Genomic DNA, 19,144 nt, shown 5'->3' with positions numbered 1-19,144 from the left:
AATGAGGAGCATTCAAAGGTAAGCGTTTTTGAAACTTTAGAGGGCGCTATTTCGATGACGGAAGGTCAATGATGCGTGAAAATTCAGTAACTTGTATTTTATGATACCGTTATCAATTCCTGAAAGAATGAGCTCAAAATGAATAAAAACAAGAAAGTTATGGCCATTTTACGATTTTTTTACTTTACATTTCAATAAATATGACGTTTTTGAAGGAAGGCTATTTCGGATTTGAATTTAGGACATAAAGATGGCATTTTGAAGGTCAGGTTATACGTCGCAGATGATGGAGCAACTCTTTGACTATCTATAGCAATTTGTTAGAAGTCTGTAGCATGCAGGATAATTGAGATATGAAAGAATGAAGAATGGTATGCAAATGGACTTGAAATGGACAAAATGGCACCTGGATGGTCATGCATGAGTGATTTTGGAAAATGGAAGACGAGAGGCACAACTAGGGATGCTGGACAACATGTCTACCAAATTTGGATGAATTTGGATGAGGGACGGAGTCAGGGTAGAGCTAACAAAACCATGTGTTAAACAAATGGGATTTTGGTGGAAGAAGAAGAAGATTACGGAATAGGAATATGGAACTAGAACTGCAATCGTTTCAGAACGATGTGCATGCATTGACGCCTCTGATTTAATAGAGGGCAAGAAACAAAAAGAGATAGAAAGAAAACTGTAGATGATATACATTCTCAAAATATTAGAGGGCGCTATTTCTTAAAGGAATGGTCACTGATGAGTAAAACACAGTTAGATTATGTGAAATGATACAATTGGCAAACCCTGAAAATATGAGACAAAAATAAATTCAAAGGAAGTTACGGCAATTCAACTATTTTAAGACTTTGCAATAGAGGGCGCTATTTCTAAAGTTATGGTCACTAATTATGGATAACATGTCTACCAAATTAGAATGAATTTTGATGAGGAACGGTGGCAGGGGAGGACTAACAAATATTACATGTTAATCAAATTGGATATTAGCACATTTTGCTGTCCATAGGAAGTTACATTCTCGAGTAAAATTTTTTAGACCATATTGGCGGCCCATACGTGGTTGTTGAAAATGTGTGCATTGTGAGCAGTATACCATGTGTTCAGATTGACTTATCTTGAAATTTTCTGTTGTAACCTATGTCGTATTTGGTATCACTGGAAAGAGTATTCCAATGCGGTGACATTGATACCACTTTTATTTGTGTGGAAGCAATAGACCGGAAGTAAATGCCATATAAAGAAAGACATTAAAAATGAAGGTTTTGCACAATAATTTTAAGCTACCGTCAGCAATTTGTTAGTTTCTGTTACAAAACATTAACGAACTGTTTAAGTATATATCAATACTCATATCTGCCAAGTTAAAAAGAATAAGCTTCAATAATAAGGAAATAAGAGCAAGTTGAAGTTGTGCTGGCAGTAAAGTGCATTTTTGGGTATTTTGCTGATTTTCGGGAGCATTTTTGAGATATTTCGTCAGTTGTAAGGTATATATTTTTTTAAATGGCATGAAAGGGCATATCTTAAAGACCCTAAATCCAAGAAAGGGTACGGGTTTGGCCATGCATGACGCAATGAGGGGCATTCAAAGGTAAGCGTTTTTGAAACTTTAGAGGGCGCTATTTCAATGACGGAAGATCAATGATGCGTGAAAACTTAGTAGCATGTATGTTATGATACCGTGATCAATTTCTAAAAGAATGAGCGCAAAATGAATAAAAACACAAAAGTTACGGCCATTTTACGACTTTTAGACATTACATTTCAATAAATATGAAGTTTTTGAAGGAAGGCTATTTCGGATTTGAATTTAAGGCATGAAGATGGCATTTTGAAGGTCAAGTTATACGTCGCAGATGATGGAGCAACTCTTGGACTATCTATAGCAATTTGTTAGAAGTCTGTAGCATGCAGGATAACTGAGATATGAAAGAATGAAGAATGGTATGCAAATGGACTTGAAATTGACAAAATGGCGCCTGGATGGTCATGCATGAGTGATTTTGGAAAATGGAAGACGAGAGGCACAACTAGGGATGCTGGACAACATGTCTACCAAATTTGGATGAATTTGGATGAGGGACGGAGTCAGGGTAGAGCTAACAAAACCATGTGTTAAACAAATGGGATTTTGGTGGAAGAAGAAGAAGAAGACTAGAACTGCAATCGTTTCAGAACGATGTGCATGCATTGACGCCTCTGATTTAATAGAGGGCAAGAAACAGAAAGAGATAGAAAGAAAACTGTAGATGATATACATTCTCAAAATATTAGAGGGCGCTATTTCTTAAAGGAATGGTCACTGATGCGTAAAACACAGTTAGATTATGTGAAATGATACAATTGGCAAACCCTGAAAATATGAGACAAAAATAAATTCAAAGGAAGTTATGGCAATTCAACTATTTTAAGACTTTGCAATAGAGGGCGCTATTTCTAAAGTTATGGTCACTAATTATGGATAACATGTCTACCAAATTAGAATGAATTTTGATGAGGAACGGTGGCAGGGGAGGACTAACAAATATTACATGTTAATCAAATTGGATATTAGCACATTTTGCTGTCCATAGGAAGTTACATTCTCGAGTAAAATTTTTTAGACCATATTGGCGGCTCATACGTGGTTGTTGAAAATGTGTGCATTGTGAGCAGGATACCATATGTTCAGATTGACTTATCTTGAAATTTTCTGTTGTAACCTATGTCGTATTTGGTATCACTGGAAAGAGTATTCCAATGCGGTGACATTGATACCACTTTTATTTGTGTGGAGGCAATAGACCGGAAGTAAATGCCATATAAAGAAAGACATTAAAAATGAAGGTTTTGCACAATAATTTTAAGCTACCGTCAGCAATTTGTTAGTTTCTGTTACAAAACATTAACAAACTGTTTAAGTATATAACAATACTCATATCTGCCAAGTTAAAAAGAATAAGCTTCAATAATAAGGAAATAAGAGCAAGTTGAAGTTGTGCTGGCATTAAAGTGCATTTTGGGGTATTTTGCTGATTTTCGGGAGCATTTTTGAGATATTTCGTCAGTTGTAAGGTATATATTTTTTTAAATGGCATGAAAGGGCATATCTTGAAGACCCTAAATCCAAGAAAGGGTACGGGTTTGGCCATGCATGACGCAATGAGGAGCATTCAAAGGTAAGTGTTTTTGAAAGTTTAGAGGGCGCTATTTCAATGACGAAAAATCAGTGATGCGTGAAAACTGAGTAGTATGTATGATATGGTACTGTAATCAACTCCTGAATATATGAGCTCGAAATGAATAAAAACAAGAAAATTATGGCCATTTTACGATTTTTTGACTTTACATTTTAATAAATATGAAGTTTTTGAAGGAAGGCTATTTCGGATTTGAATTTAAGGCATGAAGATGGCATTTTGAAGGTCAAGTTATACGTCGCAGATGACGGAGCAACTCTTGGACTATCTATAGCAATTTGTTAGAAGTCTTTAGCATGCAGGATAACCGAGATATGAAAGAATGAAGAATGGTATGCAAATGGACTTGAAATTGACAAAATGGCGCCTGGATGGTCATGCATGAGTGATTTTGGAAAATGGAAGACGAGAGGCACAACTAGGGATGCTGGGCAACATGTCTACCAAATTTGGTTGAATTTGGATGAAGGACGGAGCCAGGGTAGAGCTAACAAAACCATGTGTTAAACAAATGGGATTTTGGTGGAAGAAGAAGAAGAAGAAGAAGAAGAAGAAGAAGATTACGGAATAGGAATATGGAACAAGAACAATGCATTGTCGCCGTTGGGCGTCAATGCAAAGAAGACTAGAACTGCAATCGTTTCAGAACGATGTGCATGCATTGACGCCTCTGATTTAATAGAGGGCAAGAAACAAAAAGAGATAGAAAGAAAACTGTAGATGATATACATTCTCAAAATATTAGAGGGCGCTATTTCTTAAAGGAATGGTCACTGATGCGTAAAACACAGTTAGATTATGTGAAATGATACAATTGGCAAACCCTGAAAATATGAGACAAAAATAAATTCAAAGGAAGTTACGGCAATTCAACTATTTTAAGACTTTGCAATAGAGGGCGCTATTTCTAAAGTTATGGTCACTAATTATGGATAACATGTCTACCAAATTAGAATGAATTTTGATGAGGAACGGTGGCAGGGGAGGACTAACAAATATTACATGTTAATCAAATTGGATATTAGCACATTTTGCTGTCCATAGGAAGTTACATTCTCGAGTAAAATTTTTTAGACCATATTGGCGGCCCATACGTGGTTGTTGAAAATGTGTGCATTGTGAGCAGTATACCATGTGTTCAGATTGACTTATCTTGAAATTTTCTGTTGTAACCTATGTCGTATTTGGTATCACTGGAAAGAGTATTCCAATGCGGTGACATTGATACCACTTTTATTTGTGTGGAAGCAATAGACCGGAAGTAAATGCCATATAAAGAAAGACATTAAAAATGAAGGTTTTGCACAATAATTTTAAGCTACCGTCAGCAATTTGTTAGTTTCTGTTACAAAACATTAACGAACTGTTTAAGTATATATCAATACTCATATCTGCCAAGTTAAAAAGAATAAGCTTCAATAATAAGGAAATAAGAGCAAGTTGAAGTTGTGCTGGCAGTAAAGTGCATTTTTGGGTATTTTGCTGATTTTCGGGAGCATTTTTGAGATATTTCGTCAGTTGTAAGGTATATATTTTTTTAAATGGCATGAAAGGGCATATCTTAAAGACCCTAAATCCAAGAAAGGGTACGGGTTTGGCCATGCATGACGCAATGAGGGGCATTCAAAGGTAAGCGTTTTTGAAACTTTAGAGGGCGCTATTTCAATGACGGAAGATCAATGATGCGTGAAAACTTAGTAGCATGTATGTTATGATACCGTGATCAATTTCTAAAAGAATGAGCGCAAAATGAATAAAAACACAAAAGTTACGGCCATTTTACGACTTTTAGACATTACATTTCAATAAATATGAAGTTTTTGAAGGAAGGCTATTTCGGATTTGAATTTAAGGCATGAAGATGGCATTTTGAAGGTCAAGTTATACGTCGCAGATGATGGAGCAACTCTTGGACTATCTATAGCAATTTGTTAGAAGTCTGTAGCATGCAGGATAACTGAGATATGAAAGAATGAAGAATGGTATGCAAATGGACTTGAAATTGACAAAATGGCGCCTGGATGGTCATGCATGAGTGATTTTGGAAAATGGAAGACGAGAGGCACAACTAGGGATGCTGGACAACATGTCTACCAAATTTGGATGAATTTGGATGAGGGACGGAGTCAGGGTAGAGCTAACAAAACCATGTGTTAAACAAATGGGATTTTGGTGGAAGAAGAAGAAGAAGAAGAAGATTACGGAATAGGAATATGGAACAAGAACAATGCATTGTCGCCATTGGGCGTCAATGCAAAGAAGAAGAAGAAGAAGATTACGGAATAGGAATATGGAACAAGAACAATGCATTGTCGCCATTGGGCGTCAATGCAACAAGAACAATGCATTGTCGCCATTGGGCGTCAATGCAATTAATTTATAGTGACGCACGCATGTAGGGATTATAGCACGCTTGAGTGGTTTGTCTGCAGTACCAGGAAATAGAAGAAGATTCAAGATGAACCATCGGATTATTTTTGCGGCAGATAAAAAAAGGAGACCATTAGGGGAAATCCCCGTATTCGTTGCATATCGCATGCATGCATGCTACGCTATCCAGGCGCAGGCCGGCCGAGCTCGCTAGCTGCTTTTAATTTTATAGCGGGCGCGCCCTGCACTGCACCACTCGGAAACTGGTGGATCTTGGACATGACTGGAGTGCGAAGACTTTGCCTGGGTAGTCCAATCACGTATATCTACTTCCAGGTATTTAGGATTGGTTCAAAGCTTTTTACAATATTATTCCATTGAAATTAGGCCTAATATTCGATATAATTTTGAACCGTACCGGTAGTGTCTGGTGCTAAAACTTGAAAAAAAAATCTGACTCTGAGCTCTGATCTGCCATGCCCATGCCTCTGTCTGAGTCTGACGTCTGGACCGGGAGTACGTCGAGTCTCGCTCTGGCTTTTATACTGCCGGCAGCCCGACCGTCTAAAGACGTGTCGAGGTCCAACTCTGGCTCTGCTGTCCACTCACTTCAGTCCCATATGTGAATAAATTTGTTGCAGTTGCTGGATTCCCTAGCAAACTGAAGACTCCAACAAAATGCTTAAAATCATCGTATAAGAAAATTGTGTTGATAGTAGCATTGACAGAAACCTGGGAATACAGAGATACCAAGTTCGAAGACCAGCTATGCGTGAGATTTTCTGTGAATCTGAGTGAGATCACAGACATTGTGTACAATCACTCATCCTACATGTCCTACGAACGAGGCACTCATTCAATGAACAAGGTTATAATATAAGCTTGTTCTCAGTTATATCTCCATGTGTGACAAAATAAGGGTGGCAATGTTTGGCTTATTTTCTCTTTTTCTTTGGGGCAAATGCTTGATTTTTTTTACACTGACAGTTTCCATTAGACCTGTTAATTCATACTGCTTGGCTCTTATTGAAATTTGGGTAATCCTGGGTTTTAGGGGCGTAAAATATCTGTATACATTACCGGCCTCTAACTTCAGCCACAGCATCTAGCATAGTATGGACGGCTAAAAGGGCAAATATTCAAATATGATTGAGCTGTTTTCATCAATTTTGTCTCGCAGGTTATAGCTGGATGAGTGGATCTTTTCTTGAAACTTTGGCATTAGGGCAATCAAGTTTCACTGACCGAGTTGAAAGTCACATGATCAAGGTCAAAGGTCATTTGGGGTGAAAATTTTAACAAAATTATTGTATTTTCCCCAAGAAATTTGACTACCTTTAATATCAGCTTATTGCTGGTAGCCTGAACAAGGTTAAAGGTCATCTTAATTCGAAGGGAATTGGCTTGAAGGGGGGGGGGGTACTTCCAAAAACCCTACATTTGAGTGGAGAGAGGATCAAATTGGCATATATATACTACCGAATTGTACCTACTGGGTTTTAGGGATATAAACTATGTTTTTGGCTGGGGGTGGGTATAAACCCTATGATTTAATTGGAGAGGGGGTGAAATTGGTCTATATACTACCGTATCGTACCTACTGGGTTTTAGGGGTATAAATCATGTTTTGGCTTGAAGGGGGGGGGTGTACTTCCAATAAACCCTACATTTAATTGGAGAGGGAATGAAATTGGCCTATATATATTCCTATATTGTACCTACTGGGTTTTAGGGGTATAAACTATTTTTGTGCTTCAGGGGGGAGGTATACTTCCAAGAACCCTACATTTGAGTGGAAAGGAGATCAAATTGGCCTATATATATTGCACCTACTGGGTTTTAGGGGTATAAACTACTTTTTGGCGGGGGGGGGGTATAAATCCTATATTTAATTGGAGAGGGGATGAAATTGGCCTATATATCCCTATATTGTACCTACTGGGTTTTAGGGGTATAAACTATTTGTTGGCTTGAAGGGGGGGGGGGTACTTCCACGAACCCTACATTTGAGTGGAAAGGGGATCAAATTGGCATATATATACTACTGTATTGTACCTACTGGGTTTTAGGGTTATAAACTACTTTTTGGCGGGGGGGGGGTATAAATCCTATATTTAATTGGAGAGGGGATGAAATTGGTCTATATATATACTACCGTATCGTACCTACTGGGTTTTAGGGGTATAAATCATGTTTTGGCTTGAAAGGGGGGGGGTGTACTTCCAATAAACCCTACATTTGAGTGGAAAGGAGATCAAATTGGCCTATATATATTGCACCTACTGGGTTTTAGGGGTATAAACTATTTGTTGGCTTGAAGGGGGGGGGGGGTACTTCCACGAACCCTACATTTGAGTGGAAAGGGGATCAAATTGGCATATATATACTACTGTATTGTACCTACTGGGTTTTAGGGGTATAAACTATTTTTGGCGGCGGGGGGGGGGTATAAATCCTATATTTAATTGGAGAGGGGATGAAATTGGTCTATATATATACTACCGTATCGTACCTACTGGGTTTTAGGGGTATAAATCATGTTTTGGCTTGAAGGGGGGGGGGGGGTGTACTTCCAATAAACCCTACATTTAATTGGAGAGGGAATGAAATTGGCCTATATATATTCCTATATTGTACCTACTGGGTTTTAGGGGTATAAACTATTTTTGTGCTTCAGGGGGAGTATACTTCCAAGAACCCTACATTTGAGTGGAAAGGAGATCAAATTGGCCTATATATATTGCACCTACTGGGTTTGAGGGGTATAAATTATGTTTTGGCTTGAAGGGGGTGGTGTTCCAATAAAAACTACATTTAATTGGAGAGGGAATGAAATTGGCCTATATAATATATATCTATATACTACCGTATTGTACCTACTGGGTTTTAGGGGTATAAACTATGTTTTTGGCTGGGGGTGGGTATAAAACCTATATTTAATTGGAAAGGGGATCAAATTGGCCTATATATATTCCTATATTGTACCTACTGGGTTTTAGGGGTATAAACTATTTTTGTGCTTCAGGGGGGAGGTATACTTCCAAGAACCCTACATTTGAGTGGAAAGGAGATCAAATTGGCCTATATATATTGCACCTACTGGGTTTTAGGGGTATAAACTATTTGTTGGCTTGAAGGGGGGGGGGGGGGTACTTCCACGAACCCTACATTTGAGTGGAAAGGGGATCAAATTGGCATATATATACTACTGTATTGTACCTACTGGGTTTTAGGGGTATAAACTACTTTTTGGCGGGGGGGGGGGGGGGGGTTATAAATCCTATATTTAATTGGAGAGGGGATGAAATTGGTCTATATATATACTACCGTATCGTACCTACTGGGTTTTAGGGGTATAAATCATGTTTTGGCTTGAAGGGGGGGGGGGGTGTACTTCCAATAAACCCTACATTTGAGTGGAAAGGAGATCAAATTGGCCTATATATATTGCACCTACTGGGTTTTAGGGGTATAAACTATTTGTTGGCTTGAAGGGGGGGGGGGGGGGGGGGGTACTTCCAATAAACCCTATATTTAATTGGAGAGGGAATGAAATTGGCCTATATATATTCCTATATTGTACCTACTGGGTTTTAGGGGTATAAACTATTTTTGTGCTTCAGGGGGAGGTATACTTCCAAGAACCCTACATTTGAGTGGAAAGGAGATCAAATTGGCCTATATATATTGCACCTACTGGGTTTTAGGGGTATAAACTATTTGTTGGCTTGAAGGGGGGGGGGGGGGGGGGATACTACACGAACCCTACATTTGAGTGGAAAGGGGATCAAATTGGCATATATATACTACTGTATTGTACCTACTGGGTTTTAGGGGTATAAACTATTTTTTGGCGGGGGGGGGGGGGGGTATAAATCCTATATTTATTTGGAGAGGGGATGAAATTGGTCTCTATATATTCCTGTATCGTACCTACTGGGTTTTAGGGGTATAAATTATTTTTTGGCTTGAGGGGGGGGGGGGGGGTACTTCCAAGAACCCTACATTTGAGTGGAGAGGGGATAAAAATGACATAATATATATACTACCGTATTGTACCTACTGGGTTTTAGGGGTATAAACTATTTTTTGGCTTGAAGGGAGGGGGGGGGGGTACTTCCAAGATACCTACATTTGATTGGAGAGGGGGTGAAATTGGCTGGGGGGGCACAAATTTGTTCAACCATATTTTCCCCGATCGGTAAAGGGGTAGTTCTAATTGACACTTCTTGTATTTGCTTTATTCTTGTAACCTTATAATCTCATACGCCCCATTCAAACGTTGTGAGCGCAAAAACGCGAGTAAAATATTTTAATCGCCTGATCGAAAGGGACCTGTTAAGGACTGTTTGCAGATAGCCATGAAGACGATGCATATTTCAACGATGGAAAACGCGAACGAGCAGCGCAAGCTGAAAATGTTTTACATTTCGAACTAAACAAATTTATATTCTAAGCACTTTTTTAATCATAAAGTTAAGCACCATTTGAAGCACTGTGTAGGGAAATTCTGAAGTGGATATGGATTGCACTCTATAAATGATGCGAGATCAAAGAGCGAGCTGACATTATTTATTATGTAGACCTAGGGCCTGAACATTTTATGGACATTGCGCAACCAGGGGCGGATCCAGCCTTCGCCAATAGGGGGGGGGGGGGCCGGAATTTTTTTCAGCCAAATTTTCCCTGATCGGCTGCTCGAAGTTAATTTTTGTTTGTTTCTTGTGAGGGGTAGTCTGTTATATACATATATATATGTTATATACATATATCTGTTATATACATATATATATATATATATATATATATAAAATTGCTCTGCCTCGGCATTGAGCACTTTTTGGAATCCTCAACCAATCCCATACCAAGTGTATATATATATATATATATATATGTATGTATATACATACATATAGCGTAGTGACTTAGTGACTGTTATTACTATATATTCATATAATATCATAAGCCTTATTAAGTGCGAGCAGAAATTTTTTATATGCGCTTTGATCTGATAAAAAAAATTCTGTCAACGGCAGCTTCTTATCCAAGAGGACGTTACAAATTTCCACTATCAAATAATGCGAGCGCGAAGCGCGAACTGAAAATTTTGTAATTTTTACTTGAAGAATGGAAAACGATAGGTATATAGCTAAATAACTGATGCGAGCGCGAAGCGCAAGTTGAAAAAAAATCGAGATTTTAATCTCAAAATTTGACACTCTATATTCATATTTTGTAAATCATGAAAAGGATGAGTAATTTGAATTTTTCCTATATTAATAATGCGAGCGCAAAGCGCGAGCAGATTTTTTTTCTTCTATTTTTGATATACATTCTGATCTCATATAAAATATGTTAAAGGCTGCTTATTAGCCATGAAGATGTTACATTTTAACTATCAAATAATGCAAGCGCGAAGCGCGAGCTGATAATTTCGACATTCTACCTGAAGAATGGAAATTCTAAGCACCTTTTGTAATCGTTAAACGGATAAGTATATTACTAAACAATGATGCCAGCGCGAAGCGTGAGCAGAACAATTCTGGACACTCTATTCATGTTTTGTAAATCATAAAAAGGATGAGTATTTGGAAAGTTTCCAACATTAATAATGCGAGCGCAAAGCGCGAACAGACAGTTTTTGATATTGTGATCTGAAACTGGATAATGATTTATATAGAGAACCTGCGTATCTGAATTTCAGATTTCGTGTTTCAGATTTCGACCTAGAATTTGGGTATTCTAAATACCTTTCTTATGAAAATCAATAGAGCAAGCAAAGTGCGAGCTAAAAATATAATTATGATGTTCTGATCTGACAAAAGGGTCAAGTTTAACTCTGTATTTCAAGCACTTTGTAGGAAGGATATGGATCACAGTTTAAAAAAAGCTGATATATTTCATTTTTTTTAGTTTGGCATAGGACCGGGACATTCTACAAGGACATTATGTCATATGAAAATGATGACTATCTTCCTATTTCTCTTCCTAAACATTAAAGCGCAAAATCTAATAATATTATGGCCTGAAAACTGAACATTATTTTAAAGCACTTTCTAAATTATGAATAAGATGCGTGAGTTAATATCTTTCAACAATCAATGTGAGAGAAAATCACAAGCCGAAATTTCTTATAAACTGTCATCAAATTGGGATTTTTTAAGTAGTTTGTTTTAAAATTAATATTGAGATATACATAACTCACCAATCATAATGCCAGCATGCAGCGCTAGCCGATACGTTTTGACAATCTGACTGAATAGGGATCTTACGTTTTGATAACTTTATGGAGTACAGGAAAATAATAGGTACCTGAAAAATTAAATTTTGTGAGCGCATCGCAAGCAAAAAATAATATTCAGACCATAAAACAAGAAATTTTTACAGAGCACGTTTTAAAAATAAATTTGTGAAATTTCCAAGCTGAGATATGTTTTGTATATTGACTTCAAAATTCGATATTTTAAGCTCCATATTGCGCAAGATATGTAAATATACTCAAAGGCAAAGCAAGTGCGAAACGCGAGCGAAAATTTTATATCCCTACATGAAAGATTTTTAAATTATTTTCCAGGTCTTCCTCTCTTCTTGTTTTATTCACTCGTCTTCCTCATCTTATGTTTCTCTTTTTTTCTCCTCTCTTTTCCCTTTTCTTACTATTTTTTCTTTCTCCCCCCTTTTTTGCTCCACCAATAGGGGGGGGGGGCGGACCCCTCGGCCCCCCCTGGATCCGCTTCTGACAAATAAAATTTTGCGAGCGCGCAGAAGACAAAACATAAATTTTTGCAGAGCACTTTTTAAAAATCAAGTTGTAAATCAAACAAAATAATGAAAATTCAATTTCCGAGCTGAAATATGTTTTATATATTGACTTCAAATTTTGATACTTAGGCTCCGTATTAATCACCTAAAAGTCAATGCGAACGCGAAGCGCGATCAAAAATTTTATACTGTATGGTGACATGAAATATTTTAAACATTATTTTCCAAGTCTTCCCCTCATCATTTTATTCACCCGTCTTCCTCCTCTTATGTTTCTCCTTTTTTGTCCTCTCCTTTTCCTTTTCCTTTTTTTTCTTTCTTTCCCTTTTTTTTTGGTTTTGCTCCGTCAATAGGGGGGGGGGGGGCGGGCCCCTCGCCCCCTCCCTATGCTTTGCGCAACCATGTGAAAATGATGACTGTCTTCCTATTCCTCTTTCTCAGCGCGAGATGAAACTTGTCGATTTCCAATTCTTCAAAAGGGGCAAATTTGATTATTCGGAATTCATCAAAATGTTATTATGTATTAATCTAATAAGAGCAAGAAGTTTGTTGATATTAAGTTTTTTTCATTTTTGTACTTTTATATTTATCAATAGGATGCATGCGTTAATATAGATTTAACAATTAATGCGAGTGCAAATCGCGAGCCGGATTTTTACTGTCATGCAGGGGGGGGGGTAGGGGCACAGTGTCTACCACCTTTTGAAGCATTGAAAAGGTGCCCTTTTTACGCAATAAAAATGTCCCTTCATAAACGTGTACTATGCCCCTTTCACCTTAGGAGGAGCCTGAAAAAAACTTTCTCGTGTAAGTGCCTATTTTTTTAAAGTGCCATATCTCTTTCATAATATTATGAAGGGATTTAATCGAATTAATAAATTGTCGTATCGTCTGCGAACTGTGTTATTTTCATCTCTCTGGTAAGCATAAACAATATCCTGAAACATCTATACCTCTGATTTCATTACTTTCTTTAATACAAATTGCACAAAATCTCTGAAAACAAAATAAACCTCTATACTGATAATGGACACCCTTGTCTTACACCTTTATAAATATGAAATGATTCTGATAACCAACCATATGCATTGTATAGTACTCTACCGTGAGCATGTTTGTGTAACATCTTAGTTCAATTTATAAACGATTCCTTAAACTTTAATGTTTTAAACAGAAATGAGTGGTTCACATTGTCGAATGCTTTTAGAAAATCTAAAAAAATGATAATGCCACAGGAACTTTTATTTATAAGAGTCAATAATATCTTGAGCAAGCATAACATGTTCGGATGCCGATCTACCTTTAACATGTTTAATAAATCCACATTGATCAGTTAATAATGATGACAAAACTTTCTGTAAAGGCATCGCTAAAACCCGAGCTGCAATTTTGTAGTCGATAATGATTAAAGATATTGGTCATCAATTGTCCAAAGATCATTTTTATAACAGAGTAACAACTCACTCCATACAGGGGTATGGAGTGATAATCTTTGAAGGGGTGATGTCATCGATGAAGCATCAGGAAGCCTGAGCCATCCACTTCCAAATGCTTATGCGTTGACATTTCCATGATAAAAAAGAACTCTCCATATCCTAATTGGAGAAAGGTACAGGTATGTACAGTTTATTTGCCAAAATAGAATGATATAATTTGCCATTAATACTATTTGGCATAAATATAGAATGATATTGAAATGTTTACATTAATTGATTATGACACGAATTGAAAGTGTCATGGATGGATGACCGTCAGTAACATTTTTTAAAGAAATCTAACTCAATGAAGTGATTCATTTAAGCCGTCTTTTTCATTTCATTCATTCATTTATTTATTCATTCATTTTTCCAACGAAATTTATAATGCAATAATTTACAATTAATAAAACATATCAGAAAATATAAATAACATTCAGTTTTATTCATTTTTATTCCCCATTTATAATGTAGGCCCAATGGTGGGGGAGCTATATTAGTGATTGGAGATAACATTGTATGTTTTATTTGTTCAAACTAGGTATGATATAAAAAACACAACCAATGGCACACATTAATTTCGTGTTCCTGCATAAATTGTGAGTGAAATCATAAAGCCTATACACCTCTGTTCCAAATGAAACGGATCACTCTTTTAAGAGCCATTGATAATATACTGTTTTTCTCCCAGAAGGTTCAGTAATGTTTTATCCTATTCATTTCATTTCCCATTTATTTTTTTCATTGGACATGGATTTCTTTGGGGGAGGGGGTCTTACCCCCCCCCCCCCCGATCTGTATAGCAGTGGATCAAGACGTGGCCTTACACAACAGACGAGGAGACCTTTGAAGCGAGTGACTATGAAGAGGAGGAACCAATCACACAGTCAGTCACGAATGAACAAGAATTTGCAATGACAATCAAAGAACACCATGCAGTTTTGTCGAAGTTTGGAGATGAGGACCTGAATTTAAAAGAGACCAACACTTTTTCATTTCTTCAATAAACTCTGGTTCCACAACGACGAACCTAATGAACCCAACAGCTCTTTTCAGAGCAATACCTTTATGACACCGTGTGAGAAACGTCCCCGTCGTAGTGTCAGTTATGAGTTTGCAGCTAATTCTCTCATTTTGCATGAATCATAAACAATCATAAAAAAATCATGGACTCAAGTATTCTTCTAAAAGACAAGCGTGCGATCAAACCTCATCTTTTTATGTAATTGATTTAGTTATCAAGATTTTCATTTATTTGTATATGCACAAAGAGTCGTGTGGTTGAAAAGGCTTTTGACATGAGATTCAGAATAGGATGGAAACGTATTTTTTTATATATGGAACCCGTGATGTAGGAGGACTTTTGTTATTATTCACTAATACTTAACTGAATATCTGTAAAATATCATTGCCAAAATTGTATATGGATATGTTGGAAATTTGGGCCGCTATCAAAGAAGTACTTCTTGAAAAAGAAACATCTAAAAGAAATTAGATATTTTTTAACGGCAAAATTATTGGACTGAACGGGCAAATGCTATGTGATGAAAAGTTATTTCTTAAAAACATATATATAAATTGCATCATATTGTTGACAAGGAAGGTATCATCAAATCTCCTAGAAACTTTCTGAAGATGGGGTTAGATGGAAATGAAATAGATAAAGTTTACAAAGTTTTTGAAAATATTCCAGCAACACGGAAACACCTTTTGAAGAAAAACGACAACTGTGAAGACACTGGTCTAAATCTAGAATTTATATTTACTTGTAAGATTAACAGTTAACCAAACGTAACATCCAAGAAAATATACAAGGCACTTTTAAGTATTAATTGTAAAAATTGTATGCGTTTAATAATAAAGAGAAGACATATAATTTCTCCGAAAAAGATATCTGTGTTATATTTTCAAGACCCAGAAAATGTACTATAAGCAGTAGGCTTAAAGAGTTTTTTAATTTAAAATGCTTTATGAATTAATATACACGAAGAAATATTTACATTTATTCAAAATTTTCTCAGATAGTGAATGTTCGTTTTGTGGGAATACTGAAGAAACTAATGAGCAACTGTTTTTTCATGTGAAAAGACGAGAGACGTATGGATAGATTGTGGTAACTTATTCACTATGTATGAAATAAAAAAATGCCAGGTGGGTGGATATACACATTGGTGTTAAGCATACTAATATAGGGAAGGAACAGATAATTATATCTGATCTTTGTTTACAGCAGGACTAAAAAAGACCACCAAGTCCCAACGAAATTAGAGAGAAGATATTAGAAAATGAACGTGAAGAGAAAATTTTAGCAGTAACGCGGGGTAAATTATCAAACCATATTAGGAAATGGGAACATTTCCTTACAAAAGAGGCGACAGAGCTCATGAGATTATGTTTGTTCATTATGGTGTAAGTTTGTAAGTTTTTATCTGATATTTGTTTGTTAAACTCATCTGGTAGTGGTACGATGCAGTGTCTTAGAATATTATTTCATGATGTGCACAATGTATACGAGTTTAAGAAATTTGTTAGAATTATTATTTACAATTCTAACTTTGTAAACTGCATTGTATGAAATTTGATTGAGAGAAAAACAATAAAACATCTTTACAAAAAGAGCAGAACCAGCTTTCGCCAACAGGACGGTAAGGAACTGAAAAATGTATTTTTTTAAATTAAAATTTTAACCCTTAAAATCACTCTTTTCCCCCTACCAGGCGAAAAGTGCTGCTTTTTCTTTGAAGGTAAAAGACAGAAATTATCAGTAGGTACAATACGGTGATATACCATACTGTATGGGCCAATTTGATCCCCTCTCATCTAACATGTACATGTAAGGGACTGTAATCACCCCCTTGCCCCCCCAAAAAAAAGAATATGTTTATACCCCTTTAAACCCAGTAGGTACAATACGGTAGTATATATATTATGCCATTTTTATCCCCTCTCCACTCAACTGTAGGGTTCTTGAAAGTACCCCCCCTCAAGCCAAAAAATAGTTTATACCCCTAAAACCCAGTAGGTAAGACACGGGAATATATATAGGCCAATTTCAGCCCTCTCCAATTAAATGTAGGGTTTATTGGAAGCACCCCCCCCCCCCCCCTTCAAGCCAAAGCATAATTTATACCCCTCAAACCCAGTAGGTGCAATATATATAGGCCAATTTCATTCCCTCTCCAATTAAATGTAGGGTTTATTGGAAGTACACCCCCCCCCTTCAAGCCAAAACATGATTTATACCCCTAAACCCAGTAGGTACGATACGGTAGTATATATATATACCAATTTCATCCCTCTCCAATTAAATATAGGATTTATACCCCCCCCGCCAAAAAGTAGTTTATACCCCTAAAACCCAGTAGGTACAATAGTAGTATATATATGCCAATTTGACCCCTTCCACTCAAATGTAGGGTTCGTGGAAGTACCCCCCCCCTTCAAGCCAACAAATAGTTTATACCCTAAAACCCAGTAGGTGCAATATATATAGGCCAATTTGATCTCCTTTCCACTCAAATGTAGGGTTTATTGGAAGTACACCCCCCCCTTCAAGCTAAAACATGATTTATACCCCTAAAACCCAGTAGGTACGATACGGTAGTATATATATATATAGACCAATTTCACCCCCTCTCCAATTAAATCATAGGGTTATACCCCCCCCAGCCAAAAACATAGTTTATATCCCTAAAACCCAGTAGGTACAATTCGGTAGTATATATATGCCAATTTGATCCTCTCTCCACTCAAATGTAGGGTTTTTGGAAGTACCCCCCCCCCCTTCAAGCCAATTCCCTTCGAATTAAGATGACCTTTAACCTTGTTCAGGCTACCAGCAATAAGCTGATATTAAAGGTAGTCAAATTTCTTGGGGAAAATACAATAATTTTGTTAAAATTTTCACCCCAAATGACCTTTGACCTTGATCATGTGACTTTCAACTCGGTCAGTGAAACTTGATTGCCCTATAATGCCAAAGTTTCAAGAAAAGATCCACTCATCCAGCTATAACCTGCGAGACAAAATTGATGAAAACAGCTCAATCATATTTGAATATTTGCCCTTTTAGCCGTCCATACTATGCTGGGATGCTGTGGCTGAAGTTAGAGGCCGGTAATGTATACAGATATTTTACGCCCCTAAAACCCAGGATTACCGAAATTTGATTCTTTATATCATTTTTTCTTAATTAAAAAATAGAGATCAAAAAATGAAAATTTTCTTGCCATATTACTTTCCACCAATAGAGGGCGTACACAAAAATATGCCCAAAATTCAAGTTTTTGCGCGCTCTGGTGAATACAAAAATTATTCCCACATTACTGATGATAAATACATTAAAACCGTATGAAAATTAATAATTTTTGTCACAAAAGTGATATTTTATTGATTTTTTAGAGTGTGTGCTCTAGCCATTGGCATAACATAGTCCTACCTGTAGATTCTCCACAGGCCAGATGGTAGCAGTGAACAAGTGGAACGAGGTTATACATGTGTACAATATCACTCTAGGCGACACAGCAATACTTACCCGTGTAAGAAACTGGGACTCCACTCACGCGCATTTGGGCCGCCCTAGCTTAGAACTAAGCTTTCTTTCCGTAAAAAAAATTATTCTTATGATTAAATAAATATTAATTAATAGTAATACATGAATACTGTTAAATCGGTACTCACCGGTTCTCTTCTTGAATTTTCTGCCAATTTCCCACGCTGCTGGCTACAATTCGCGTGAAATTTTGTCGCCATAGAGAGCTGTTCATGCAACTTTATTTATAAATGGAGCGCCCTTTACGAGAGTTGTTAATGCCGCGGAGAAATCGTTAGGCATTTTGGCCTGTGTTCAAGGCGTAGCTGTTCTATTTTTCTATAAAATTATGTGTGAGATCGAAATCTCAGCGAGTAAACACTCTTCCATATGGAAGAGTGTATACTCGCTGTGATATGATCCCGATAGGGAGGCGCAACACCCCCACCCACATGGGCGCAAACCCCAGGGCCGGGGGACATGTCCCCTCACCCAAAATAGTAGGGGGCACATTATGAAATGTCCCCTACTATTTTTGGTCATTTTGTTCAAATCGAAATGTATTTTGGAAGAGACGATCTTACTTTTGGCATGCCCCTTTTTTTTGCTTGTTTGCTTGTCAAATTTCTTTTGGTCAAGATGACCTTCTTTAGAGGGTGATAAACCTTTTTTTGTTTGTTTTTTGCTTGTCAAATTTTCCAGCCCCTGGTCCCCTACCTTTGGGGAGAGATTTCCGCCCTTGCAAGTAGACATACTCTTGATATTGTTTGCGAATCTGCACGGGCGTCGATCGAGGGCTGGGGATGAGGAAAAGC

The 19,144-nt window shown here is 37.0% G+C and overlaps 1 protein-coding gene across 1 annotated transcript in view; it reads left to right on the top strand.

Moving 5' to 3' along the window:
- Positions 1 to 5,811: 5,811 nt before the first annotated feature.
- LOC121423616 (aminopeptidase O-like) overlaps positions 5,812 to 19,144 on the top strand; it is a 57,313-nt gene continuing 43,980 nt past the window's right edge. The window contains exon 1 of the mRNA XM_041619002.1: positions 5,812 to 5,897. The gene's annotated coding sequence lies outside the window, so the exon portion shown is untranslated. The remainder of the gene's footprint in view (positions 5,898 to 19,144) is intronic.

The sequence above is a fragment of the Lytechinus variegatus genome, chromosome 11 (genome assembly GCF_018143015.1).
Source record: "Lytechinus variegatus isolate NC3 chromosome 11, Lvar_3.0, whole genome shotgun sequence".
Lineage (NCBI taxonomy): Eukaryota > Metazoa > Echinodermata > Echinoidea > Temnopleuroida > Toxopneustidae > Lytechinus > Lytechinus variegatus.
Note: the sequence above shows the minus strand (reverse complement) of the source record. Positions and strands in the feature narration are given on the sequence as shown.